Genomic DNA, 23,487 nt, shown 5'->3' on the forward strand with positions numbered 1-23,487 from the left:
GAGTATAAAAGCAGTGAAGTCATGCTAGAACTGTACAGGGCATTGGTGAGGACACACCCTAGAGTACTGCGTACAGTTTTGGTCTTCGTATTTAAGGAAGTTTATACTTGCATTGGAGGCTGTTCAGAGAAGGTTCACTAGGTTGATTCCGGATTTGAGGGTGTTGATTTATGAAGATAGGTTGAGTAGGTTGGGCCTCTACTCATTGGAGTTCAGAAGAATGAAAGGTAATCTTATCGAAACATATAAGATAATGAGGGGGTTCGACAAGATGGATGGAGAGGATATTTTCATTCATAGGGGAAACTAAAACTAGGGGGCATAGTCTCAGAATAAGGGGCCGCCCATTTAAAACTGAGATGAGGAGGAATTTCTTCTCTGAGGGTTGTAAATCTGGGGAATTCTCTGCCCGAGAGCTGTGGAGGCTGGGTCATTGAATATATTTAAGTCAGAGATAGACAAATTTTTGAGTGATAAAGGGATAAAGGAGTGGGCAGGGAAGTGGAGCTGAGTCAATGATCTGATCAGATCAGATTAAATGGCGGAGCAGGCTCAAGGGACCAAATGGCCTACTGCTGCTATTTCTTATGTTTTCAACCAGTGGATGGTGCGGGTCTGGAACTCACTGCCTGAAAGTTTCTGCCTCTACCACCCTATCACCACAATTAAAAAAAGTACTTTGATGCATCAGAAGTTACTGAGGGAAGTAAGGGTTGAAATTGCGGAGGCCATAATCTTCCATTTCTCCTTCGATATGGGGGTGGTGCCAGATGACTGCAGGATTGCTAGTATTACAGCCCTGTTTTTAAAAAAAAAAACAGGAGGAGGATAAACCGGGCAACTAAAGGTCAGTCAGTTTAACGCGAGGTGGGTCAGGAGGCAGGAGGAGATTTTTGGTGCAGGGGATGGTTTGGACCAGTGGGTGGGTTTAAAAGCCTTATAAACAGCTGGTGTAGGTATGAGGCCCCGAGTAAGATCCCACAGGCCCCATGTTTGTCCCCCGGTTACAGGCCCGATCAGTGATTGCCAGGGTGAGGGGGCTCACTGTCCGCCATCTTGGATAGGGCGGGGCTCACGGCACATGCGCAGCACTTTGGGCAGGAACAAAGAGTGGGCGTGGCTTCAGTTTCTCTTTCATTTTGATTGGACCACATGTTTGTGTCCATGTCAGTGACCCCTGAAGGAAGTCTTGTGCTGATTCTTGTCTAGTGACTCTGGGCCAGCTGAGACTCACCCTATTGGTCCATTTAAAAAAAAAAGGTATCGTGACCAGGAGAGAAAATCATTGACTCATTGATTTTATTCTCACTCTGTACATAGGGACTGTAGAACTGAACCCAACCAGAGTAGACGGGAGGGGGAGAGAGAAACTGGGAGCGGGGGAGAAAATGATGGAGATGGGACGATGATTTACAGCTTTGGAGAAACAAGAGGAAAAAATGTTGTCCAGAATCTAAAATTGTCTGTTCTGAATTTCTATCCTGTAATTATAGTGATGTCTTTTATAAACTCCCTTTACAGAGAATCAGAAGGAGAGGATTTGCAAACCAGAAACTCAAACCAAACATTGTCAAGATCTGACAGTCACTCACTTCATCAGGACTTGAATATCATCGGCCTTTGAATGTGGAAGGAGAAATGTTTGTTCTGTTTGTGGGAAAAGATTTCAAAAATCGGTGTGACCAGAAAAGCACCGAGACACATACACCCGAGTGAGAGTGTTCCAGTGCACTGACTGTGGAAAGAGCTTTAACCAGTTACACAGCCTGAAAAAACATCACACCATTCATTCACAGCCGGGAAAGACATCACTATATAATTACAGGATAGAAATTCAGAACAGACAAATTCAGAACAGACAATTTTAGATTCTGTACAACATTTTTTCCTCTTGTTTCTCCAAAGCTGTAAATCCTCGTCCCATCTCCATCATTTTCTCCCCCGCTCCCAGTTTCTCTCTCTCCTTCCCCCCCCCCCCCCCCCCCAGGTCTACACGTGTTCTGTGTGTGGACGAGGCTTCAACTGATCGTCCAAACTGCAGACACAAGGACACTGCACCATGGAAGGGATTCAATTAACCATCCTAGCTGGAGACTGGGGAGAGGCTGTTCACCTGCTCTTTCTGTTGGAAGAGATTCACTCAATTTTCCAGCATGCTGACACGCCAGCAAGCTCACAATAGGGAGAGGCCATTCACCTGCTCCGTGTGTGGGAAGGGATTCACTTGTTCATCCAACCTCACTGCACACCAACTTGATCACACTGACAAGAGACCTTTTAAATGTACTGACTGTGGGAACAGCTTTACAACCTCTGAGGGGCTGATTAAACACCAGCAAGTTCACATTGACGAGAGACCGTTCTGTTGCGGGAAGAGGTTCCGGCAGTCATTCCATCTGGCTGAACACCAGCTCCTTCATGCTCATAAAAGTCCATTCAGTTGCTCTCAATGTGGGGAGAAGTTCACCCAGTCATTGCAACTCGCTGGTGCACCGGGGAGAGGCCGTTCACTTGCTCTGTGTGTTGGAACAGATTCGCTCATTCATCCCATTTCCAGGAACACCAACTTGTTCACTCAGATAAGAGACCATTTAAATGTTCTGACAATGAGAAGACCTTTAAAAGAAATAATGATCTGCTGAAACACCAGCGAGTTCACACTGGGGAGATACCGTTCACCTGCTCAGTGTGTGGCAAGGGATTCACTGATTTATCCCACCTACTGAGACACCAGCACACTCATACTGGGGAGTGGCCGTACACCTGCAAAACTCCACGCACAGGCATCTTCCACCCCCTAAATTGGAGTTCAGGACTAGAACATTGGGTCTTTCATTGAAACATCTGTGAACTCATGTGAAGCAAGTCATCCTTGTTTGAGGGACCGCCTATGATGATGATGATGATGATAATCCCATCCAGGACAGAAGCATATTCATTCTGACAGTTGGAATTTGTTTCTGCTGAACACTAGATTATTTCAGTTCTCATACCTTCGGTTACTCTCATGGACAAGTCCCAGCTCCCCTTATCTTCCAGAGTGCCTCTCCTAGCTTTGGTAGGGAAGGTATTGGGAACACGCATGGGATCTCTAAACACAAAACCCAGTTTGTTAATCACTTTCAGCGACTAGACTTAGCGTGTGCCCCACAGCATCTCCCTCACCTTCGATCTGTGAATAGAGCATCACGCCTGCAAACCTGGTTTTCAATTTACATGCACTCAAGAAATGTATTGAACAAATGATGAACAAGTAAACAGATTATGGCCCAATCCTCCAACTCTGTATTCTAGGCCGATGAGACTGTTAAGGTGCCAGTGTGCTGCTGGACTGCTCTACATTTTGCCTGAATGAAAAATGACAAAGTTTGTCCCAGTGTAACCCTTGCTGTAATGAAGTAGGTATATCTTTCAGTGAGCCTCACGTCCTTGCTCATGTCTGCTGCATTGTGTAGAAAGGGGATGCGTAAAGAGATGGTCTTTGTATGGAGAAGTAAAACAAGGAAATGGTGTCTGTGTGTGATAGTGACACAGCCTTGTGGTCACAGTCAGAACGCTGCATAGATATCCTTGTGATTATGGTTTGAGCAGGATCAGATCAGGAATATAGTAAATAAGTTCAGTATAAATATTGCCAGTGTAGCGGCAGCTTGTTAGAACAGACCTGGGAAGAATAGAACTCTGAATCCACTGTATTATCTCTCTTCTCCGGATCAGGTAAGTGTATTTTTGCAGTGCTGTTAATAAAGTCAGTAACAGTCAATCTATTGTTTGAGCTTGATTATCTGGTGTCTGAAACCACAAGATTCAATATTTAGAGACAACAAGATGAACAAGTAAACACATCACGGCCAAATACTCCAGCTCTCTATATTTACAGGAGGAAGTCTGTTATCTAACCCCTTGAGTGGAGGAAATAAAGATCCAATCTTTAAGAGCCCCTTAATGCATTTATAAATATCTTTCAAATCCTGACATATCAATTGTCAGTGTATGATTCATTGAAGTCAATGGAAGAGGGGGGCTAGAGAGCAGAGCTGAAAGAGGAGTTGGGGTGAGGGGGGCTCACTTCTCATTAATAGACTCTAACTATGATTAGGTCTGTTTTCTCTTTAAAATGTTTTGAATTATGTGTTTAATTGAAGTCCGACTGCAGTTACCTGTGGGCACTGGGTTGTCTCTAATGAATGAATGTGGACAGTGTTAATGGGGAATAGATCTGTGTGGGATCATTCTGTGTTAAGCACATTGCTGGGCTGCGGGTTTGCTTCAGTCCCAGTGTTGTTGAAACATAAACCTGCCAGAGATTTAAACCCCGTGGGCAATCCCTCAGTGTGGTTGGGGGGGGGCGGGGGAAAGATTCCTTCCAGTCTGTGCAGGGCCACCGGTTTGTCCTGAGATACCAAATCCAGGGACCACTTACACTGAAACACCAAATCCAGGGACCACTTACACTGAAACACCAAATCCAGGGACCACTTACACTGAAACACCAAATCCAGGGACCACTTGCACTATTACACTGTTCTTGTCCCAAAATCCTAAAGTCTAATGTCACTGATGTTTTCTTCTGTGGGAAATGTTGAGATGTGAAAGAAGGGAGGAAATTGGATTCCGTCAGAAAGAAGGTTCCTGGAATGAACAATTCATGAAGCTGTTTTTTGAGTCGACTGCGCGAGGTTTTAAAAAAAGACATTAAAATTGATGCACCTAGTGACACTGTGTTATCAATAGCAGTTTCTATCCCTAATCGCTAACTCATAAACTGAACATCGTATTGACTATCCCCAACCACTAACCCCTAAATCTACACCCAAAATCCCATCACCGAGAATTATTGACAGGGATCCATAAAGGATCTAATGACCTGATAAAGGAAGTATTTGAAACAATGATCTCGACTAAAGAAATAGTGCAAGGTATGTTAGTAACAAGAGATTAAATCAACGAGACCATTAAAATCAGCAATGATAATTACAAAGATCAGAGTGTTTCAAAGGCTGTCACATGCAATATGTGTGGAGGAGTTTTAAAAAATCAGATTCAAAAAGGGTTAAATGGTACAGAAAATAACAGATTTACAGTCTTATGCAAGATAGTTCTATAAAGGGATGGGTTCACAGAACTTCAGATGCGTGTAAAGTTCATGATAGACTGCAGTGTGATAGACTGAACTGCAGTCTATCACACCCACAAGCCATGTACACAAATGGAACAAGCTTGGGTTGGATGTGGTAGAATGCAAACTAAATGAGAACTGAAATAATCTAGAGTAAGAAAAGGCCTAAAAATGGAACATTCAGTAACAGAACATCAATTAGTCTTTTAACCATGGAGAAATCAAATATTCGACACACTGGGGAAAAAAAAGCTGATTTATTTAATAATTATCCAGAATATTAAACTCAAGCCCAGTTATAGGGGTTATTAATACCAGCAGAAATAAAGCACGATTGCCATAGTGAACATAATTCAGTCCTGGATGTGATTAACAGCAGCAATAACAGCAGAATCCAACCGCTGCAGTCAATTGTGAACTCGATGGTGTCTGAGCAGAGTGCATGACTGAGTGAATTCCTTCCCATACACGGAGCAGCTTAACAGTCTTTCCAGCGTGAGTATGTGATGTGTCAGCAGATCCTCTGTGCTTTTAAAGCTCTTCTTATAGTCAGAACATTTAAATGATCTCTTAACAATGTGAACAAGTCGGTGTGTCAGAAGATGGGATGACTCTCATCCCTTCCCACACTCAATGCATGTGAACAGTCTCTCCCCAGTGTGAAGTCGCTTGTGTGTCTGGAGCTTGGACGACAGAGCGAATCCCTTCCCGCACATTGGCCTCTCCCCAATGTGAATGCATCAATGAATATCCAGCTGGAACGGGTAATTGAATCCCTTCGCACATTTCCACGGTTTGTCTGTGGTGCGGGTGTCCTTGTGTCTCCAAAGATTGGACGATCAGTTGAAGCCTCATTTTTTTTTTCAGGCTGTGTAAAGCTCTTTCTACAGTCAGTGTACTAGAACACTCTCACTCGGGTGTGTGTGTCTTGGTGCTTTTCCAGTCACACTGATGTTTGAAATCTTTTGCCACAGACAGACAAACATTTCTCCTTCCACATTCAAAGACCGATGATATTCAGGTCCTGATGAATGGAGTGACTGTCAGATCTTGGTGTGATGTTTGGTTTGATTGTAGCTAATACCATGTCTAATTGATAGCAGTTTTGAGAGTCTAGTGTCAGCAACTTTAAAACCTTATTAAGAAATGTAAGATGAGCAGATTCTCTGTCCTCTACCACATCTTATACTGATCCATCAATCAGAGTAAACATACAAGTCCCACATGTCCACAGTAACTGACACGAGGTCAGCCCGTTGGATGGAGCCTCGGGCTCCCTGAGCTTGATCTCCGGTGTCTCCAGTCCCGACTGCCCCCTTACATCAGTATCCCCTCAATTTTATACCCTGCAATGATCCATCTCTGGCACCGGGCTCTCTCTTTTGTCTTCTCTGCTGAGTTTTGGCAGGAAGTGAGGAAAAGACAGATGGAACTTCTCTAATCTGTGATTTACAAGGACACGTTCCCTGGTTCCCAGCAGTTATTTTTCTTCAGTAATTTTCTCATTATCCTGAAACTCCCCTGCCTGCTGTTAATTCTGTTATTTCTTATAGTTTCACAATTATAGGTATAAACATAGAGAACATCACACATTCTAATCTAATCTATTCTATTACTCACTCTGGTTTAAGCTTATATTATGGTTAATAACAGACAATCCCTGTTCTTTCCCCTGATCTGATTACAGATTCCAACCAGTTGATTCAGTGAATGGAATGTCTCGTTAGTGTTGCCACGGCGTTCTGTCTGCAGTGAAGTGCCTGTTTGAGTTTCTAACTCAGACTAAACTTCTCTTTCCCAGAATACACATTGACTGAAAATGTCTGATATAATATGTTTGCAGCTATGTTATGTTAGTATCTCTCAAAGCTACAAAGGGTTCAGATACACAAATCTTTAAAAGTGGGAGGTCAAGTTGATAAAATGCTTAAAAGCACATGGAATCATAGGTTTTATAAATAGGAGTGCAGAGTACAAAAGGAGAGAGGCCATGTAAACCTGTACAAATCATTGGTCAGACTGCAATTAGGATATTGTCAAGTTTTGGGGCAGCTTACACTGGGAAGGATGTCGAGGCCATGGAGAGGGGGCTGAGAGATTCATTTAGATGGTACCAGGGAAGAGAGCCTTTAGTTAACAGGAGAGATTTGAGAAACTGGGGCTCTTTTTTCATTGGAGAACATGATAATTGGAGATCTGAGGGAGTTGTTCAAAATTTGATCAGGTAACACTAGTCGGTAACTCGAGGGCATCAAGTTCAAATCATCACCAAAAGGCTCAGACCCAGGGAGGAACTATCGAGCACTGTACAACAATGTTCGGGACACTCACTCTCCCTCTGGATCTGTGTCCAGGGGAGAAACTGATGGGTTTCTTATCTTTGTGTTTAATTTTGTTCTCATCGAGGTGATGGATGTCAGTGCATGGGGAATGGGGTATTGTGAGCACCTTGTGTCTGCCTGAAACTCTCTCCACTGAAGTACAGCACGGGTTAGATACAGAGTAAGACTCCCTCTACCCTGTCCCATCAAAGACTCCCAGGGCAGGTACAGCACAGGTTAGATACAGAGTAAAGCTCCCGCTGCACTGTCCCATCAAACACTGCCAGTCCATAATGAGCAGGGCTCAGAGAGGTTGATTGCTAGGCATTGCAGTGAAGTCATAAAGCAGGGCCATTCTACCAGCTGGTCCTCTCCTTGTCCCTTTAAAGGTGGAGAGCTGGGACATCCTGTCTCAAAACACATCCCCCTGTTCATACTGAGAATCCCCAGGGAAGGGCCAAGGCACAGAGTGTGCAACACAACCAAGGGGGAAAAGAGGAGGAGAGCTGGTGTAGTGTGGGTGATGAGGGAGGAGTCTGCTCATTCGCAGAGGCAGATCACAGTGCTTTGAGTGGTGGGTCTGGCAGTGAAACCAAATCCAAGGGAACAAACAACAGGGCAATGGGAAGAAACATAGAAAATAGGTGCAGGAGTAGGCCATTTGGCCCTTCGTGCCTGCACCACCAATCAATAAGATCATGGCTGATCATTCACCTCAGTACCCCTTTCCTGCTTTCTCTCCATGCCCCTTGATCCCCTTTAGCCATAAGGGCCATATCTAACTCCCTCTTGAATATATCCAATGAACTGGCATCAACAACTCTCTGCGGTTGGGAATTCCACAGCTTAACAACACTGAGTGAAGAAGTTTCTCCTCATCTCAGTCCTAAATAGCTTACCAATTATCCTTAGACTATGTCCCCTGGTTCTGGACTTCCCCAACATCAGGAACATTCTTCCTGCATATAACCTGTCCAGTCCCATCAGAATTTTATAGGTTTCTATGAGATCCCCTCTCATCCTTCTAAACTCCAGTGAATACAGTCCCAGTCGATCCAGTCTCTCCTCATATGTCAGTCCTGCCATCCTGGGAATCAGTATGATGAACCTTCGCTGCACTCCCTCAATAGCAAGAACGTCCTTCCTCAGATGAGGAGACCAAAACTGAACACAATATTCCAGGTGAGGCCTCACCAAGGCCCCGTACAACTGCAGTAAGATCTCCCTGCTCCCATACTCAAATCCCCTAGCTATGAAGGCCAACATACCATTTGCCTTCTGTACCTGCATGCCAACTTTCAATCATGTACCATGACACCCAGATCTCGTTGCACCTCCCCCTTTTCCTAATCTGCCGCCATTCAGATAATATTCTACCACCAAAATGGATAACCTCACATTTATCCACATTATACTGCATCTGCCATGCATATTTGCCCACTCACCTAACCTGTTCAAGTCACCCTGCAGCCTCTTAGCGTCCTCCTCACAGCTCACACCGCCACCCAGCTAAGTGTCATCTGCAAACTTGGAGATATTACACTCAATTCCTTCATCTAAATCATTAATGTATATTGTAAAGAGCTGGGGTTTCAGTTCTGAGCCCTGCGGCACCCCACTAGTCACTGCCTGCCATTCTAAAAAGGACCCGTTTATCCCGACTCTGCTTCCTGTCTGCCAACCAGTTCTCTATCCACATCAGTACATTACCCCCAATACCATGTGCTTTAATTTTGCACACCAATCTCTTGTGTGGGACCTTGTCAAAAGCCTTTAGAAAGTCCAAATACACCATATCCACTGGTTCTCCCTTGTCCACTCTACGGGCCCAAGTTTCCACATGATTTGCGCCTGATTTTTAGGAGCAACTGGTGGAGAACGGACTATCTTAGAATTTGCAATTCTCCACTTTTTTTTCTGCAGTTCTAGTCAGGTAGAACAGTTCTACTTTGGAACAGAATTTTTTCTTCAAAAGGGGCCACTGACGCCTGATTTGAAAGTTTCCACAGTGAAAATGTACTCCAAACTAAAGTAGAATGGAGCAAGTGAAGATTTTTGTAGAACTGAAAAAAACCTGTTCTACACATTAAAAAATCAGGCGCAGGTTACAAATCAGGCGTCCAGAACGAGGTGGGGGGGAGGGGGGAAGGGAACTCATTAAATTCTACAATAAATCCTTATACAAATATTATACAAATAAATCCAACCTGAATAAACATTTATAAGCAAAGAAAAGATTAAAGAAACCATCTTCCTACCTGTGTGAAAGTGCTTCAGCCAGGGAGAATGGTGCAGCAAGCCTCACAAAACGAGGGAGCCGACCGAACGCGGGAGGGGAGGGGGAAGGGGAAGGGGAAGAGGAAGAGGAGGAGGAAGCCGACCGAACACGGGCCGGGGGGGGGAGGAGGGAGCCGACCGAATGCGGGCCGGGGAGGAGGAGGAGGAGGAGGGAGCCGACCGAACGCGGGCGGGGGGAAAGGGAAGGGAAGGGAGCCGACGAACGCGGGGAGGGGGGAGGAGGGAAGGGAAGGGGAGGGAAGGGAAGGGAAGGGAAGGGAGCCGACGAACGCGGGGGGGGGGAGGGGGAGAGGGAGGGAAGGGAAGGGAGCCGACGAACGCGGGGGGGGGGAAGGGAAGGGAGCCGACGAACGCGGGGCGGGGGAGAGAAGGGAGCCGACGAACGCGGGGGGGGGGGGGGGGGGGGAAAGAGAAGGGAGCCGACGAACGTGGGGGGGGGGGGGAGAGAGGGAAGGGAGCCGACGAACGCGGGAGGGAGAGAGCCGACCGAACCGCGGGCGGGAGGGAGCCTACCGAACGTGGGGCGGGGGGGGAGGGAAGGGAGCCGACCGAACGCGGGCGGGAGGGAGGGAGCCGACCGAACGCGGGCGGGAGGGAGGGAGCCGACCGAACGCGGGCGGGAGGGAGGGAGCCGACCGAACGCGGGCGGGAGGGAGGGAGCCGACCGAACGCGGGCGGGAGGGAGGGAGCCGACCGAACGCGGGCGGGAGGGAGGGAGCCGACCGAACGCGGGCGGGAGGGAGGGAGCCGACCGAACGCGGGCGGGAGGGAGGGAGCCGACCGAACGCGGGGAAGGGAGGGAGCCGACCGAACGTGGGCGGGAGGGAGGGAGCCGACCGAACGTGGGCGGGAGGGAGGGAGCCGACCGAACGTGGGCGGGAGGGAGGGAGCCGACCGAACGCGTGGAAGGGAGGGAGGGAGCCGACCGAACGTGGGCGGGAGGGAGGGAGCCGACCGAACGCGTGGAAGGGAGGGAGCCGACCGAACGTGGGCGGGAGGGAGGGAGCCGACCGAACGCGGGGGGGGGGGGGAGGGAGCCGACCGAACGCGGGGAAGGGAGGGAGCCGACCGAACGTGGGCGGAAGGGAGGGAGCCGACCGAACATGGGCGGGAGGGAGGGAGCCGACCGAACGCGGGGAAGGGAGGGAGCCGACCGAACGCGGGGAAGGGAGGGAGCCGACCGAACGCGGGGGGGGGGAGGGAGCCGACCGAACGCGGGGGGGGGGGAGGGAGCCGACCGAACGCGGGGGGGGGGAGGGAGCCGACCGAACGCGGGGAAGGGAGGGAGCCGACCGAACGCGGGCGGAAGGGAGGGAGCCGACCGAACGCGGGCGGGAGGGAGGGAGCCGACCGAACGCGGGGAAGGGAGGGAGCCGACCGAACGCGGGGAAGGGAGGGAGCCGACCGAACGCGGGGAAGGGAGGGAGCCGACCGAACGCGGGGGGGGGGGGAGGGAGCCGACCGAACGCGGGGGGGGGGGGGGAGGGAGCCGACCGAACGCGGGGAAGGGAGGGAGCCGACCGAACGCGGGGAAGGGAGGGAGCCGACCGAACGCGGGGAAGGGAGGGAGCCGACCGAACGCGGGGAAGGGAGGGAGCCGACCGAACGCGGGGAAGGGAGGGAGCCGACCGAACGCGGGGAAGGGAGGGAGCCGACCGAACGCGGGGGAGGGCGAGGGTAGAGGGAGGGAGCAGGGAGCCGACCGAACGCGGGGGGGGGAGAGGGAGGGAGCCGACCGAACAAGGGGGGGGGGGGGGGGGGGAGAAAGGGAGGGAGCCGACCGAACGCGGGGGGGGGGGAAGAGGGAATGGAGCCGTTCCAGACGGCTGGCGGGAAAGAGAGAAGGCTGCAGGAAGCCTCAGAAATTGAGGAGCCATTTCCCGACGGCAAAAGGGGGAGGTCGTCGGGAAACGGCTGCCTCAACTTTCTGAGGCTTCCTGCACCCTTCTCACTGCTACAAGAAGCCTCAGTGCTGATGGCACTTTTATTAAAAAAATGTTCAAAAACTAAACAGCTGCAAAGAACTACAAAAATGGCTGAGTGCCAATGTTTTTTTCACACTGAGCATGCGCGAACGCTTCAACGTGCACGTGCAGCGTTGCTGGCAGGAAAAAAACTAATTTAAATAGTACCCGCCCCCTCCCACTTACAAAATTGGCGCGAGTGTAGGCTCCGCCCCCCTGGGCGCCACGCCAAACAGACAAGGAGCTGCAGAACGCTCCATAATCGCTCGTTTTTTTTCCGGCGCCGTTTTAGGCGCGAAAAACGGGCGCCCAACTCGGAGGGGCGCCCGTTTTTTATCATGTGGAAACTTGGGCCCTACGAGTTACATTCTCAAAATATTCTAGAAGATTTGTCAAGCATGATTTCCCTTTCATAAATCCATGCTGACTTGGACCGATCCTGTCACTGTTTTCCAAATGCGCTGCTATTTCATCTTTAATAATTGATTCCAACATTTTCCCCACTACGATGTCAGGCTAACTGGTATATAATTGCCTGTTTTCTCTCTCCCTCCTTTCTTAAAAAGTGGTGTTATATTACGTACCCTCCAGTCCATAGGAACTGATCCAGAGTCGATAGACTGTTGGAAAATGATCACCAATGCATCCACTATTTCTAGGGCCACTTCCTTAAGTACTCTGGGATGCAGACTATCAGGCCCCAGGGATTTATCAGCCTTCAATCCCAACAATTTCCCTAACACAATTTCCTGCCTAATAAGGATTGCCTTCAGTTCCTCCTTCTCACTAGACCCTCGGTCCCCTAGTATTTCTGGAAGGTTATTTATGTCTTCCTTCGTGAAGACAGAACCAAAGTACTTGTTTAACTGGTCCGCCATTTCTTTGTTCCCCATTATAAATTCACCTGAATCTGACTGCAAGGGACCTACGTTTGTTTTCACTAATCTTTTTCTCTTCACATATCTATAGAAGCTTTTGCAGTCAGTTTTTATGTTCCCAGCAAGCTTCCTCCTGTACTCTATTTTCTCCCTCCTAATTAAAACCTTTGTCCTCCTCTGCTGAATTATAAAATTCTCCCAGTCCTCCAGTTTGCTGCTTTTTCTGGCCAATTTATATGCCTCTTTCTTGGATTTAACACTATCCTTAATTTCCTTTGTTAGCCACGGTTGTGCCACCTTCCCAGTTTTATTTTTACTCCAGACAATTGTTGATGTTCATCCATGTGATCTTTAAATGTTTGTCATTGCCTATCCACCATCAACCCTTTAAGTATCACTCGCCATCTATTCTAGCCAATTCACGTCTCATACCATCGAAGTTACCTTTCCTTAAGTTCAGGACCCTAATCTCTGAATTAACTGTGTCACTCTCCAACTTAATAAAGAATTCTACCATATTATGGTCACTCTTCCCCAAGGGGCCTCGCACAACAAGATTGCTAATTAGTCCTTTCTTATTACACATCACCTAGTCTAGAATGGCCAGCCCTCTAGTTGATTCCTCGAAGAAACCACAACAGGCCCAAAATGAATCCATCATCATCATAGGCAGTCCCTCGAAATCGAGGAAGACTTGCTTCCACTCTAAAAGTGAGCTCTTAGATGATTGTAATTCCTGTATTGAACTGTTCAGTCTCTGTCACAGGTGGGACAGCCGTTGAAGGAAAGGGTGGGTGGGGAGTCTGGTTTGCCGCACGTTCCTTCCGCTGCCTGCGCTTGTTTTATGCATGTTCTCGGCGACGAGACTGGAGGTGCTCAGGGCCCTCCCAGATGTTCTTCCTCCACTTAGGGTGGTCTTTGGCCAGGGACTCCCAGGTGTTGGTGGGGATGTTGCATTATATCAAGGAGGCTTTGAGGGTGTCCTTGAAATGTTTCCTCTACCCACCTGGGGCTCACTTGCCATGTAGGAGTTCTGAGTAGAGCGCTTGCTTTGGGAGTCTTGTGTCAGGTATGTGGACAATGTGGCCCGTCCAACGGAGCTGGTCGAGTGTGGTCAGTGCTTCAATCCTGGGGATGTTGGCTTGATCGAGGATGCTAACGTTGGTTTGATCGAGGACGCTAACGTTGGTGCGTCTGTCCTTCCTGGGGATTTGCAGAGACATCGTTGGTGGTATTTCTCCAGCGATTTGTCTACTGTATATGGTCCACGTCTCTGAGCTGTACAGGAGGGCGGGTATCACTACATCCCTGTAGACCATGAGCTTCGTGGCAGAGTTGAGGGCCTGATCTTCAACCACTCTTCCTCAGGCAGCCAAATGCTGCGCTGACACACTGTGTAGGCGGTGTTGAACCTCGTCATCGATGTCTGCCCTTGCTGATAATAGGCTCCTGAGGTATGGAAAGTAGTCCATGTTGTCCAGGGCCACGCCTTGGATCTTGATGACTGGGGGGTGGGGGATGGACTGTGCTGTGTGGCAGGGTCAGGTTTGTGGAGGACCTTTGTCTTATGGATGTTTAGTGCAAGGCCTATGCTTTCGTACGCCACAGTGAAAATGTTGACTATGACTTGGAGTCCAGTCTCTGAATGTGCGCAGACGCAAGCGTCGTCCGCGTACTGTAGTTCGACGACAGAGGATGGGAAGGTCTTGAATCTGGCCTGGAGTCAACGAAGGTTGAACAGGTTCCCACTGGTTCTGTAGTTTAGTTCCACTCCAGCGGGGAGCTTGTTGAGTGTGAGATGGAGCATTGCAGCGAGGAAGATCGAGAAGAGGGTTGGTGCGATGACGCAGTCCTGCTTGACTCTGGTCCAGACGTGGAATGGGTCTGTGATGCACTTGTTGGTCAGGATCATAGTCAGGATAACCAGACCAAAATGATTCACTGGACGAGCATTGACTGCTCACTGTGGGAGACTTTCACACTTCTGCCATCCTTTGTGTGAAGAAGTGTTTCCAGCTTCTGTCCTGAATGTCCTGGCTCTGATTTTAAGATTATATCCCCTTGTCCTGGACTCCCCACCATTGGAAAATGTTTCTCTCCATCTACCTTAGCAATTGCTTTCAAAATCCTAAAATCAGCAATCAAATCACATCTTAACCTTCTATATTCCAGGGAATACTCGGTTAATTTATGTAAACTCTCAATAGTTTATGTAGTATATGTAAGCACTCTAATAAAGACTCCACGAGGTAAGGGAATAATACTTGAACTGTAGTGACCTTAGTCGGTTTATTGCTGCTCCTTGAGTGAGGATACCAAGAGGTGAGCTTCCTTTTATACTTGGTTACCTGCAGTGTGCAGGTGACCCTTAAGTCTCCACCAGTAGCACCCTCTGGTGGTACAGGTATGATGTATACAGCGTGAAGGTACATTCAGTGGTCTAGTGTTACAGTGCACACATTAACATACATAACACTCCCCCCTTGTAGACTTGTGTCATAGGCTTTTGCACTGTGTTCTCTGGCCCTTGACTCGAGAGGTTGTAGTGAGGGTTGTGTGGGTTCTGGGTGTGATCCATGCGTTCATGGCTATGTACATCCATTTCCCCCCCCCCATACATAGACCATGTGTATAGCTCAACACCTGCATTGGCATACATGTAGAGTGAGTAAGGAATCTAGTTGGTTATGTCACTGTTTTTGAGTTCAGCAGTAGTGGAGCAAGTACATGTTATAGGTAAGGTACATACATTATATTGTTTGGGTAGGTGAGGACATTTAGTGGTGGGCAGAACCACAGGGTGGTGTGGCCTCCCTGTCCTCCATTGAGGGCTGCAGGGTCACCCTGCTGCCCTTCATGGTGGTGGAAGTCTGGTAATCCCAGGTCCAGCCGGGAAAGCTGGAGGGTATTGGCCTCTTGCTCCCAGTGCTGTCCCTGGTGACCAGGGGGGTAGGGCCGATCTGGGGCAGGTTGCCAGTGGTGGTGGCTGTGCTGTCTATTGATCGCTGGCCCTGCAGTGGGTGGGTGGGTGGGTGTGTGTGTGTGGCCACCTCCCTGGGGCATCACATTGGTCCCAGAGGCGCAGGCTACATGATCGGGTAGTCCGCTGGACCTGGGTGTTTTCCACGAGGGGTGCCTTTGGCATTGTCGGCATACATGTAGAACCCGGCATCATTTCTCATTTTATTAGCATACATGATACATTGGCTCCGACCAGTTTATGTAAACTCTCAATAGTTTATGTAGTATATGTAAGCACTCTAATAAAGACTCCACGAGGTAAGGGAATAATACTTGAACTGTAGTGACCTTAGACGGTTTATTGCAACTCCTTGAGTGAGGACACCAAGAGGTGAGCTCCCTTTCATACTTGGTTACCTGCAGTGTGCAGGTGACCCTTAAGTCTCCACCAGTAGCACCCTCTGGTGGTACAGGTATTGTGTATACAGTGTGAAGGTACATTCAGTGGCCTAGTGTTACAGTACACACATTAACATACATAACAGTTTAACCCTTGGAGACCTGGCTGGTGAAGCTGCGCTGCCCTCCTTCCAAGGCCAATATATTCATTCTAAGGTGCGATGCCCAGAATTGTACAACCAAGACAATCTATATCTGTAGCAGACCTTCCTCCACTTTATATTCTAGCCCTCTAGTCATAAAGGTTAACATTTCATTAGCCTTTTTGTTTATATTTATTTTAAACACTCCCAGGGTAGGTACAGCACAGATTAGATACAGAGTAAAGCTCCCTCTACACTGCCCCATCGGACACTCCCAGGACAGGTACAGCACAGATTGGATACAGAGAAAAGCTCTCTCCACATCGTCCCATCAAACACTCCCAGGGCAGATATACGGACATGTTACCGATACCTTCCCTGGATCGCAAGGCTAGGGGAGGCATGCTAAAAGGTATGGGGAGCTGGGACTTGTCCATGAGAGTAACCGAAGGTATGAGAACTGAAACAATCTATAGAGTTAGAAAGGAGAAAAGGTCCCAAAAATGGAGCAGTCTGTAAGAGAATATCAATTTGTCTCCTCTTATCTTAGAGAAATCAAGTACCTGACACACTGTGTGTTTGAAACAAACCTAACCTACTTGAGAGATATAAAAATATTAAACTCCAGCCAAGTTATGCGGGTTATTAATATCAGCAGAAACCCCAACTGTCAGTGAACATTGTTTAATCCTGGATGTGATTAGCAGCACCAATAGCAACAGAATCTCCTTTTGTCTTCTGTCAGTTCCCCATCTCCCGTTCCCCACCCAACTTTACAGCTCATTTCTTGTGTACAAGATCTCTCTCTCTCCTTTCCCTCACTCTATCCCTCCCTATAAGCTGACCATCTGCCATATCTCCCAGTTCTGAAGAAATGCTCTCCCTGACCGGTCACCATTTCTATATCCTTTATAGACAACTACAACTTGGATTTATATAGCGCCTTTAACACTGTAAAATTGCCCATGGTGCTTCACAGGAGCATTATCAAAGAATTAGGAGCAGGATCGGCCCCTCGCGCCTGCTCCACCATTCAATGAGATCATGGCTGATCATCTACCTCAACTCCATTTTCCTGCACTATCTCCATATCTCTTGATTCCCTTAATATCCAAAAATCTGGCGATCTCTGTCTTGAATATACTCAAGGACCAAGCCTCCACAGCCCTATTGCGGTAGAGAATTCCAAAGATCCACCATCCTCTGAGTGAAGAAATTGTTCCTCATCTCAGTCCTAAATGGCTGACCCCTTATTCTGAGACTGTGACCCCGGGTTATTGACTTCTCAGCCAGAGGAAACATCCTCCCTGCATCTACCCTGTCAAACCCTGTAAGAATTTTGCATATTTCAATGAGATCACCTCTCATTCTTCTAAACTCTAGAGATTTTAAACATTTGATACCGAGCCACATAAGTAAATATTAGGACAGGTGACTTGGTCAAAGAGAAGGGCTTTAAGGAGCATCTTAAAGGAGGAGAGAAGGGTTGAGGGGCAGAGAGGTATAGGGAGGGAATATCATTTAGGGCCCAGGCAGCTGAAGGCACTGCTGCCAATGGTGATGTGATTAAAATCGGGAATGTGCAAGAGGCCAGAATTGGGGGAACAGAGATCTCGCAGGGTTGTAGGGCTGGAGGAGGTTACAGAGAATGGGAGGGGTGCGACCATGAAACGATTTAAAAACAAGATAGATAATGTTTAAATTGATCCTTCATGCCCAGTCACCATTTCTGCTACGTTTTTTTAAATATTTAAAGATTTTTTTAAATCTTTGAAGGTGGCAAGACAGGTTAACGAAGCAGTTAAAAACATAGAAAATAGGTGCAGGAGAAGGCTATTCAGTCCTTCGACTCTGCACCACCATTCAATAAGATCATGGCTGATCATTCACCTCAGTACCCCTTTCCAGCTTTCTCGCCATACCTCTTGATCCCTTTAGCCATAAGGGCCATATCTAACTCCCTCTTGAATATATCCAATGAACTGGCATCAACAACTCTCTGCGGTAGGGAATTCCACAGGTTAACAACTCTCTGAGTGAAGAAGTTTCTCCTCATCTCAGTCCTAAATGGCTTACCCCTTAGCCTTAGACTGTGTCCCCTGGTTCTGGACTTCCCCAACATTGGGAACATTCTTCCTGCATATAACCTGTTTCTATGAGATCCTCGCTCATCCTTCTAAACTCCAGTGAATACAGGCCCAGTCAATCCAGTCTCTCCTCATATGTCAGTCCAGCCATCCTGGGAATCAGTCTGGTGAACCTTCGCTGCCCTCCCTCAATAGCAAGAACATCCTTCCTCAGATTCGGAGACCAAAACTGAACACAATATTCCAGGTCCTGTACAACTGCAGTAACACCTCCCTGCTCCTATACTCAAATATCCTAGCTCTGAAGGCCAACAAACCATTTGCTGCCTTCACCGCCTGCTGTACCTGCATGCTAACTTTCAATGACTGATGTACCATGACACCCAGGTCTCGTTGTACCTCCCCCTTTCTTAATCTGCCGCCATTCAGATAATAATCTGCCTTCGTGTTTTTGCCCCCAAAATGGATAACCTCACATTTATCCACATTATACTGCATCTGCCATGCATTTGCCCACTCACCTAACCTGTCCAAGTCACCCTGCAGCCTCTTAGCGTCCTCCTCACAGCTCACACCTCCACCCAGTTTAGTGTCATCTGCAAACTTGGAGATATTACACTCAATTCCTTCATCTAAATCGTTAATGTATATTGTAAATAGCTGGGGTCCCAGCACCGAGCCTTGCGGCACCCCAATAGTCACTGCCTGACATTCTGAGAAGAACCCATTTAGCTCGACTCTCTGCTTCCTGTTTGCCAACCAGTTCTCTATCTACATTAGTACATTACCCCCAATACCATGTGCTTTAATTTTGCACACCAATCTCTTGTGTGGGACCTTGTCAAAAGCCTTTTGAAAGTCCAAATACACCACATCACTGGTTCTCCCTTGTCCACTCTATTAGTTACATCCTCAAAAAATTCTAGAAGATTTGTCAAGCATGATTTCCCTTTCATAAATCCATGCTGACTTGGACTGATCCTGTCACTGCTTTCCAAATGCACTGCTATCTCATACTTAATAATTGATTCCAACATTTTCACCACTACTGACGTCAGGCAGTGCATTCCAAATCCTAACCACTCAAGTTGTGTGAAAAATGATTTTCCTCATGAGACCTCGGCATCTGCCATGCATTTGCCCACTCAGAGATGAGGGACTTAATTTATGTGGATAGACTGGAGAAGCTGGGATTGTTCTCCTTAGAGCAGGGAAGGCTAGAGGAGATTTGATAGAGATGTATAAAATCATTAACAGTTTAGATAGAATAAATAAAGAGAAACTGTTTACAGTGCTGATAACAGCTGATAACAAGAGGGCAACAATTTAAGGTGATTGGCAAAAAAAGAGGTCACGTGAGGAAAAACATTTTCACACAACTTGAGTGGTTAGGATTTAGAATGCACTGTCTGAAAGAATGGTGGATACAGATTCAATAGTAGCCTTCAAAAAGTGAATTGGATAAACACTTGAAGCAGAATGATATTGCAGGGATTTGGGGAAAGAGTAGGGGAGTGGGACCAACTGGATCGCTCGCCGAAAGAGCCGGCGCAGACTCAATGGGCCAAATAACCTCCGACTGCGCTGTAATATCTTCACTGAGGCGTACGAAAGCTTACAGTAAAAATCCGTAAGACAAAGGTCCTCCAGCAACCTGACCCTGCCACACAGCACTGCCACTCAGTCATAAATATCCACAGAGAGGCCCTGGATAACGTGGACCACTTTCCATACCTCGGGAGCCAATTATCAGCAAGGGCAGACATCGACAACGAGGTTCAACACTGCCTCCAGTGCGTCAGCGCAGCCTTCGGCCGCCTGAGGAAAAGAGTGTTCGAAGATCAGACCTTCAAATCTGCCACGAAACTCATGGTCTACAGGGCTGTAGTGATACTCGCCCTCCTGTATGGCTCAGAGACGTGGACCATATATAGTAAACACCTCAAATCACTGGAGAAATACACCAACGATGTCTCCGCAAGATCCTGCAAATCCCCTGGGAGGACAGACGCACCAACGTTAGCGTCCTCGATCAGGCCACAATCCCAGCATCGAAGCACTGACCACACTCGACCAGCTCCGTTGGGCGGGCCACGTTGTTTGCATGCCTGACACAAGACTCCCAAAGCAAGCGCTCTACTTGGAACTCATACATGGAAAGTGAGCCCCCAGATGGGCAGAGGAAAGGTTTCAAGGACACCCTCAAAGCCTCCTTCATAAAATGCAACATCCCCACCGGCACTTTGGAGTCTCTGGCCAAAGACCGCTCTAAGGGGAGGAAATACATCCGGGACGGTGCTGAGCACCTCGAGTCTCGTCGCCGAGAGCATGCAGAAAACAAGCGCAAGCAGCGGAAGGAGCGGACGGCAAACCAGTCCCACCCACCCTTTCCTTCAAAAACTGTCTGTCCCACCTATGACAGAGACTCTAATTCCTGTATTGGACTGTTCAGTCACATAAGAACTCACTTTTAGAGTGGAAGCAAGTCTTCCTCGATGTCGAGGGACTGCCTATGATGTGATGAATATTGTAGGATTCTTTACAAACGCTCCCTGCTCGGCCACCATTGCGCCTTCATTTATACACGCTCCCTGAGAATTTGACGCCGGCGCTGACCGCACCTGCGGGCCAGGGGGGAGCCGGTGGGCGGGGAGAATGTTCCCCGGTTCATATTCCCGGGCCCGCACTCAGTGCTTTTGCCCCCAGAGTTTCTCTAACCCGCTCCTTGGAGCTCGCTCACCTCCTGCGTCACCGTCTGGCATCGCCGCCCGCGCATGCTCAGCTCACACTGCCCGGGTGATTGACGGCAGCTCAGGACCAATAGGAAGAGCGGGGGCGGGACTAGAGGACCGCCCGCCCGCGCGGCCCTCTAACCAATCGGAGTGCGTGAGGGGCGGGGTTTGCGGGGCGAAGCCCAGATCTCCCTTAGTGTCTGAGCATGCGCGGGTGATGCGGGAAGCAGAGCGCCAACAGCGGCTGAGAGATGCGTGGAGGGAGCGGGTCAATAAACTCCGGGGGGGGACGCGGGCTTCACACACACCGAGTGCGGGCCCAGGCCCAAGAGAAAACACTCCTCATTATTGCCTTTTCACACACCCGGTGTGGACCACGGGGTCCGGCGTTTGTCCCAAGCGTGGTGTCAGCTGCGGAGCTTTCTCCCGGTGACAGGCCCGGGTTAACGGCTGCCATCTTGTGAGGCTCAGGGTGCAGCAGGGCGCATGCGCGGCCCCCTTGGGCAGGAACCAGGAGGAGAGAATGTTGTGAATTTCTATCCTGGACTCTCAGTGATGGCTTTTGTAAACTCCTGTTACAGGCTGTGAGGCGGGCAGCATTTACAGACCGCAAACTCAAACCGAACATCACATCAAGACCTGACAGTCACTCCATTCATCAGGACCTGAATATCATCGGCCTTTGAATGTGGAAGGAGAAATGTTTGTTCTATCTGTGGAAAAGATTTCAGACATCAGTGTGACTGGAAAAGCACTGAGACACACACACCTGAGTGAGAGTGTTCCAGTGCACTGAATGTGGAAAGAGCTTCAACCAGTTACACCACCTGAAAAAAACATCACACCATTCATTCACAGCAGGGAGAAACCGTACACGTGTTCTGTGTGTGGATGAGGCTTCAACTGATCCTCCAACTTGGAGAGACACAAGGCTACCCGCATCACGGAGAATCCATGGAAATGTGGGGACTATGGGAAGGGATTCAATTATCCGTCTTAGTTGGAGACTCTGGCGCCTTCACACTGGGGAGAGGCCATTCACCTGCTTTAAGAACATAATTATTAAAAACATAGAAAAATAGGTGCAGGAGTAGGCCATTCGGCCCTTCTAGCCTGCACCGCCATTCAATGAGTTCATGGCTGAACATGCAACTTCAGTACCCCCTTCCTGCTTTCTCGCCATACCCCTTGATCCCCCTAGTAGTAAGGACTTCATCTAACTCCCTTTTGAATATATTTAGTGAATTGGCCTCAACTACTTTCTGTGGTAGAGAATTCCACAGGTTCACCACTCTCTGGGTGAAGAAGTTTCTCCTCATCTCGGTCCTAAATGGCTTACCCCTTATCCTTAGACTGTGACCCCTGGTTCTGGACTTCCCCAACATTGGGAACATTCTTCCTGCATCTAACCTGTCTAAACTCGTCAGAATTTTAAACGTTTCTATGAGGTCCCCTCTCATTCTTCTGAACTCCAGTGAATACAAGCCCAGTTGATCCAGTCGTTCTTGATAGGTCAGTCCCACCATCCCGGGAATCAGTCTGGTGAACATTCGCTGCACTCCCTCAATAGCAAGAATGTCCTTCCTCAAGTTAGGAGACCAAAACTGTACACAATACTCCAGGTGTGGCCTCACCAAGGCCCTGTACAACTGTAGCAACACCTCCCTGCCCCTGTACTCAAATCCCCTTGCTATGAAGGCCAACATGCCATTTGCTTTCTTAACCGTCTGCTGTACCTGCATGCCAACCTTCAATGACTGATGTACCATGACACCCAGGTCTCATTGCACCTCTCCTTTTCCTAATCTGTCACCATTCAGATAATAGTCTGTCTCTCTGTTTTTACCACCAAAGTGGATAACCTCACATTTATCCACATTATACTTCATCTGCCATGCATTTGCCCACTCACCTAACCTATCCAAGTCACTCTGCAGCCTCATAGCATCCTCCTTGCAGCTCACACTGCCACCCAACTTAGTGTCATCCGCAAATTTGGAGATACTACATTTTATCCCCTCGTCTAAATCATTAATGTACAGTGTAAACAGCTGAGGCCCCAGCACAGAACCTTGCGGTACCCCACTAGTCACTGCCTGCCATTCTGAAAAGTACCCATTTACTCCTACTCTTTGCTTCCTGTCTGACAACCAGTTCTCAATCCATGTCAGCACACTACCCCCAATCCCATGTGCTTTAACTTTGCACATTAATCTCGTGTGTGGGACCTTGTCGAAAGCCTTCTGAAAGTCCAAATATACCACATCAACTGGTTCTCCCTTGTCCACTCGACTGGAAACATCCTCAAAAAATTCCAGAAGATTTGTCGAGCATGATTTCCCTTTCACAAATCCATGCTGACTTGGACCTATCATGTCACCTCTTTCCAAATGCGCTGCTATGACATCCTTAATAATTGATTCCATCATTTTACCCACTACTGAGATCAGGCTGACCGGTCTATAATTCCCTGTTTACTCTCTCCCTCCTTTTTTAAAAAGTGGGGTTACATTGGCTACCCTCCACTCGATAGGAACTGATCCAGAGTCAATGGAATGTTGGAAAATGACTGTCAATGCATCCGC

General features: G+C 48.2%; 2 long non-coding RNA genes across 3 annotated transcripts in view; one reads left to right on the top strand and one right to left on the bottom strand.

Moving 5' to 3' along the window:
• LOC139238403 (uncharacterized) overlaps nucleotides 1–1,972 on the top strand; it is a 58,425-nt gene extending 56,453 nt beyond the window's left edge. For both annotated transcript variants that reach the window (XR_011588585.1, XR_011588586.1), the window contains exon 3: nucleotides 1,522–1,972. This is a non-coding gene — a long non-coding RNA (uncharacterized lncRNA). The remainder of the gene's footprint in view (nucleotides 1–1,521) is intronic.
• The window catches only part of LOC139238441 (uncharacterized), a 34,107-nt gene extending 13,183 nt beyond the window's left edge, over nucleotides 1–20,924 (bottom strand). The window contains exon 1 of the long non-coding RNA XR_011588589.1: nucleotides 20,639–20,924. This is a non-coding gene — a long non-coding RNA (uncharacterized lncRNA). The remainder of the gene's footprint in view (nucleotides 1–20,638) is intronic.
• Nucleotides 20,925–23,487: the final 2,563 nt, after the last annotated feature.

This window comes from Pristiophorus japonicus, chromosome 2, assembly GCF_044704955.1.
Source record: "Pristiophorus japonicus isolate sPriJap1 chromosome 2, sPriJap1.hap1, whole genome shotgun sequence".
Lineage (NCBI taxonomy): Eukaryota > Metazoa > Chordata > Chondrichthyes > Pristiophoridae > Pristiophorus > Pristiophorus japonicus.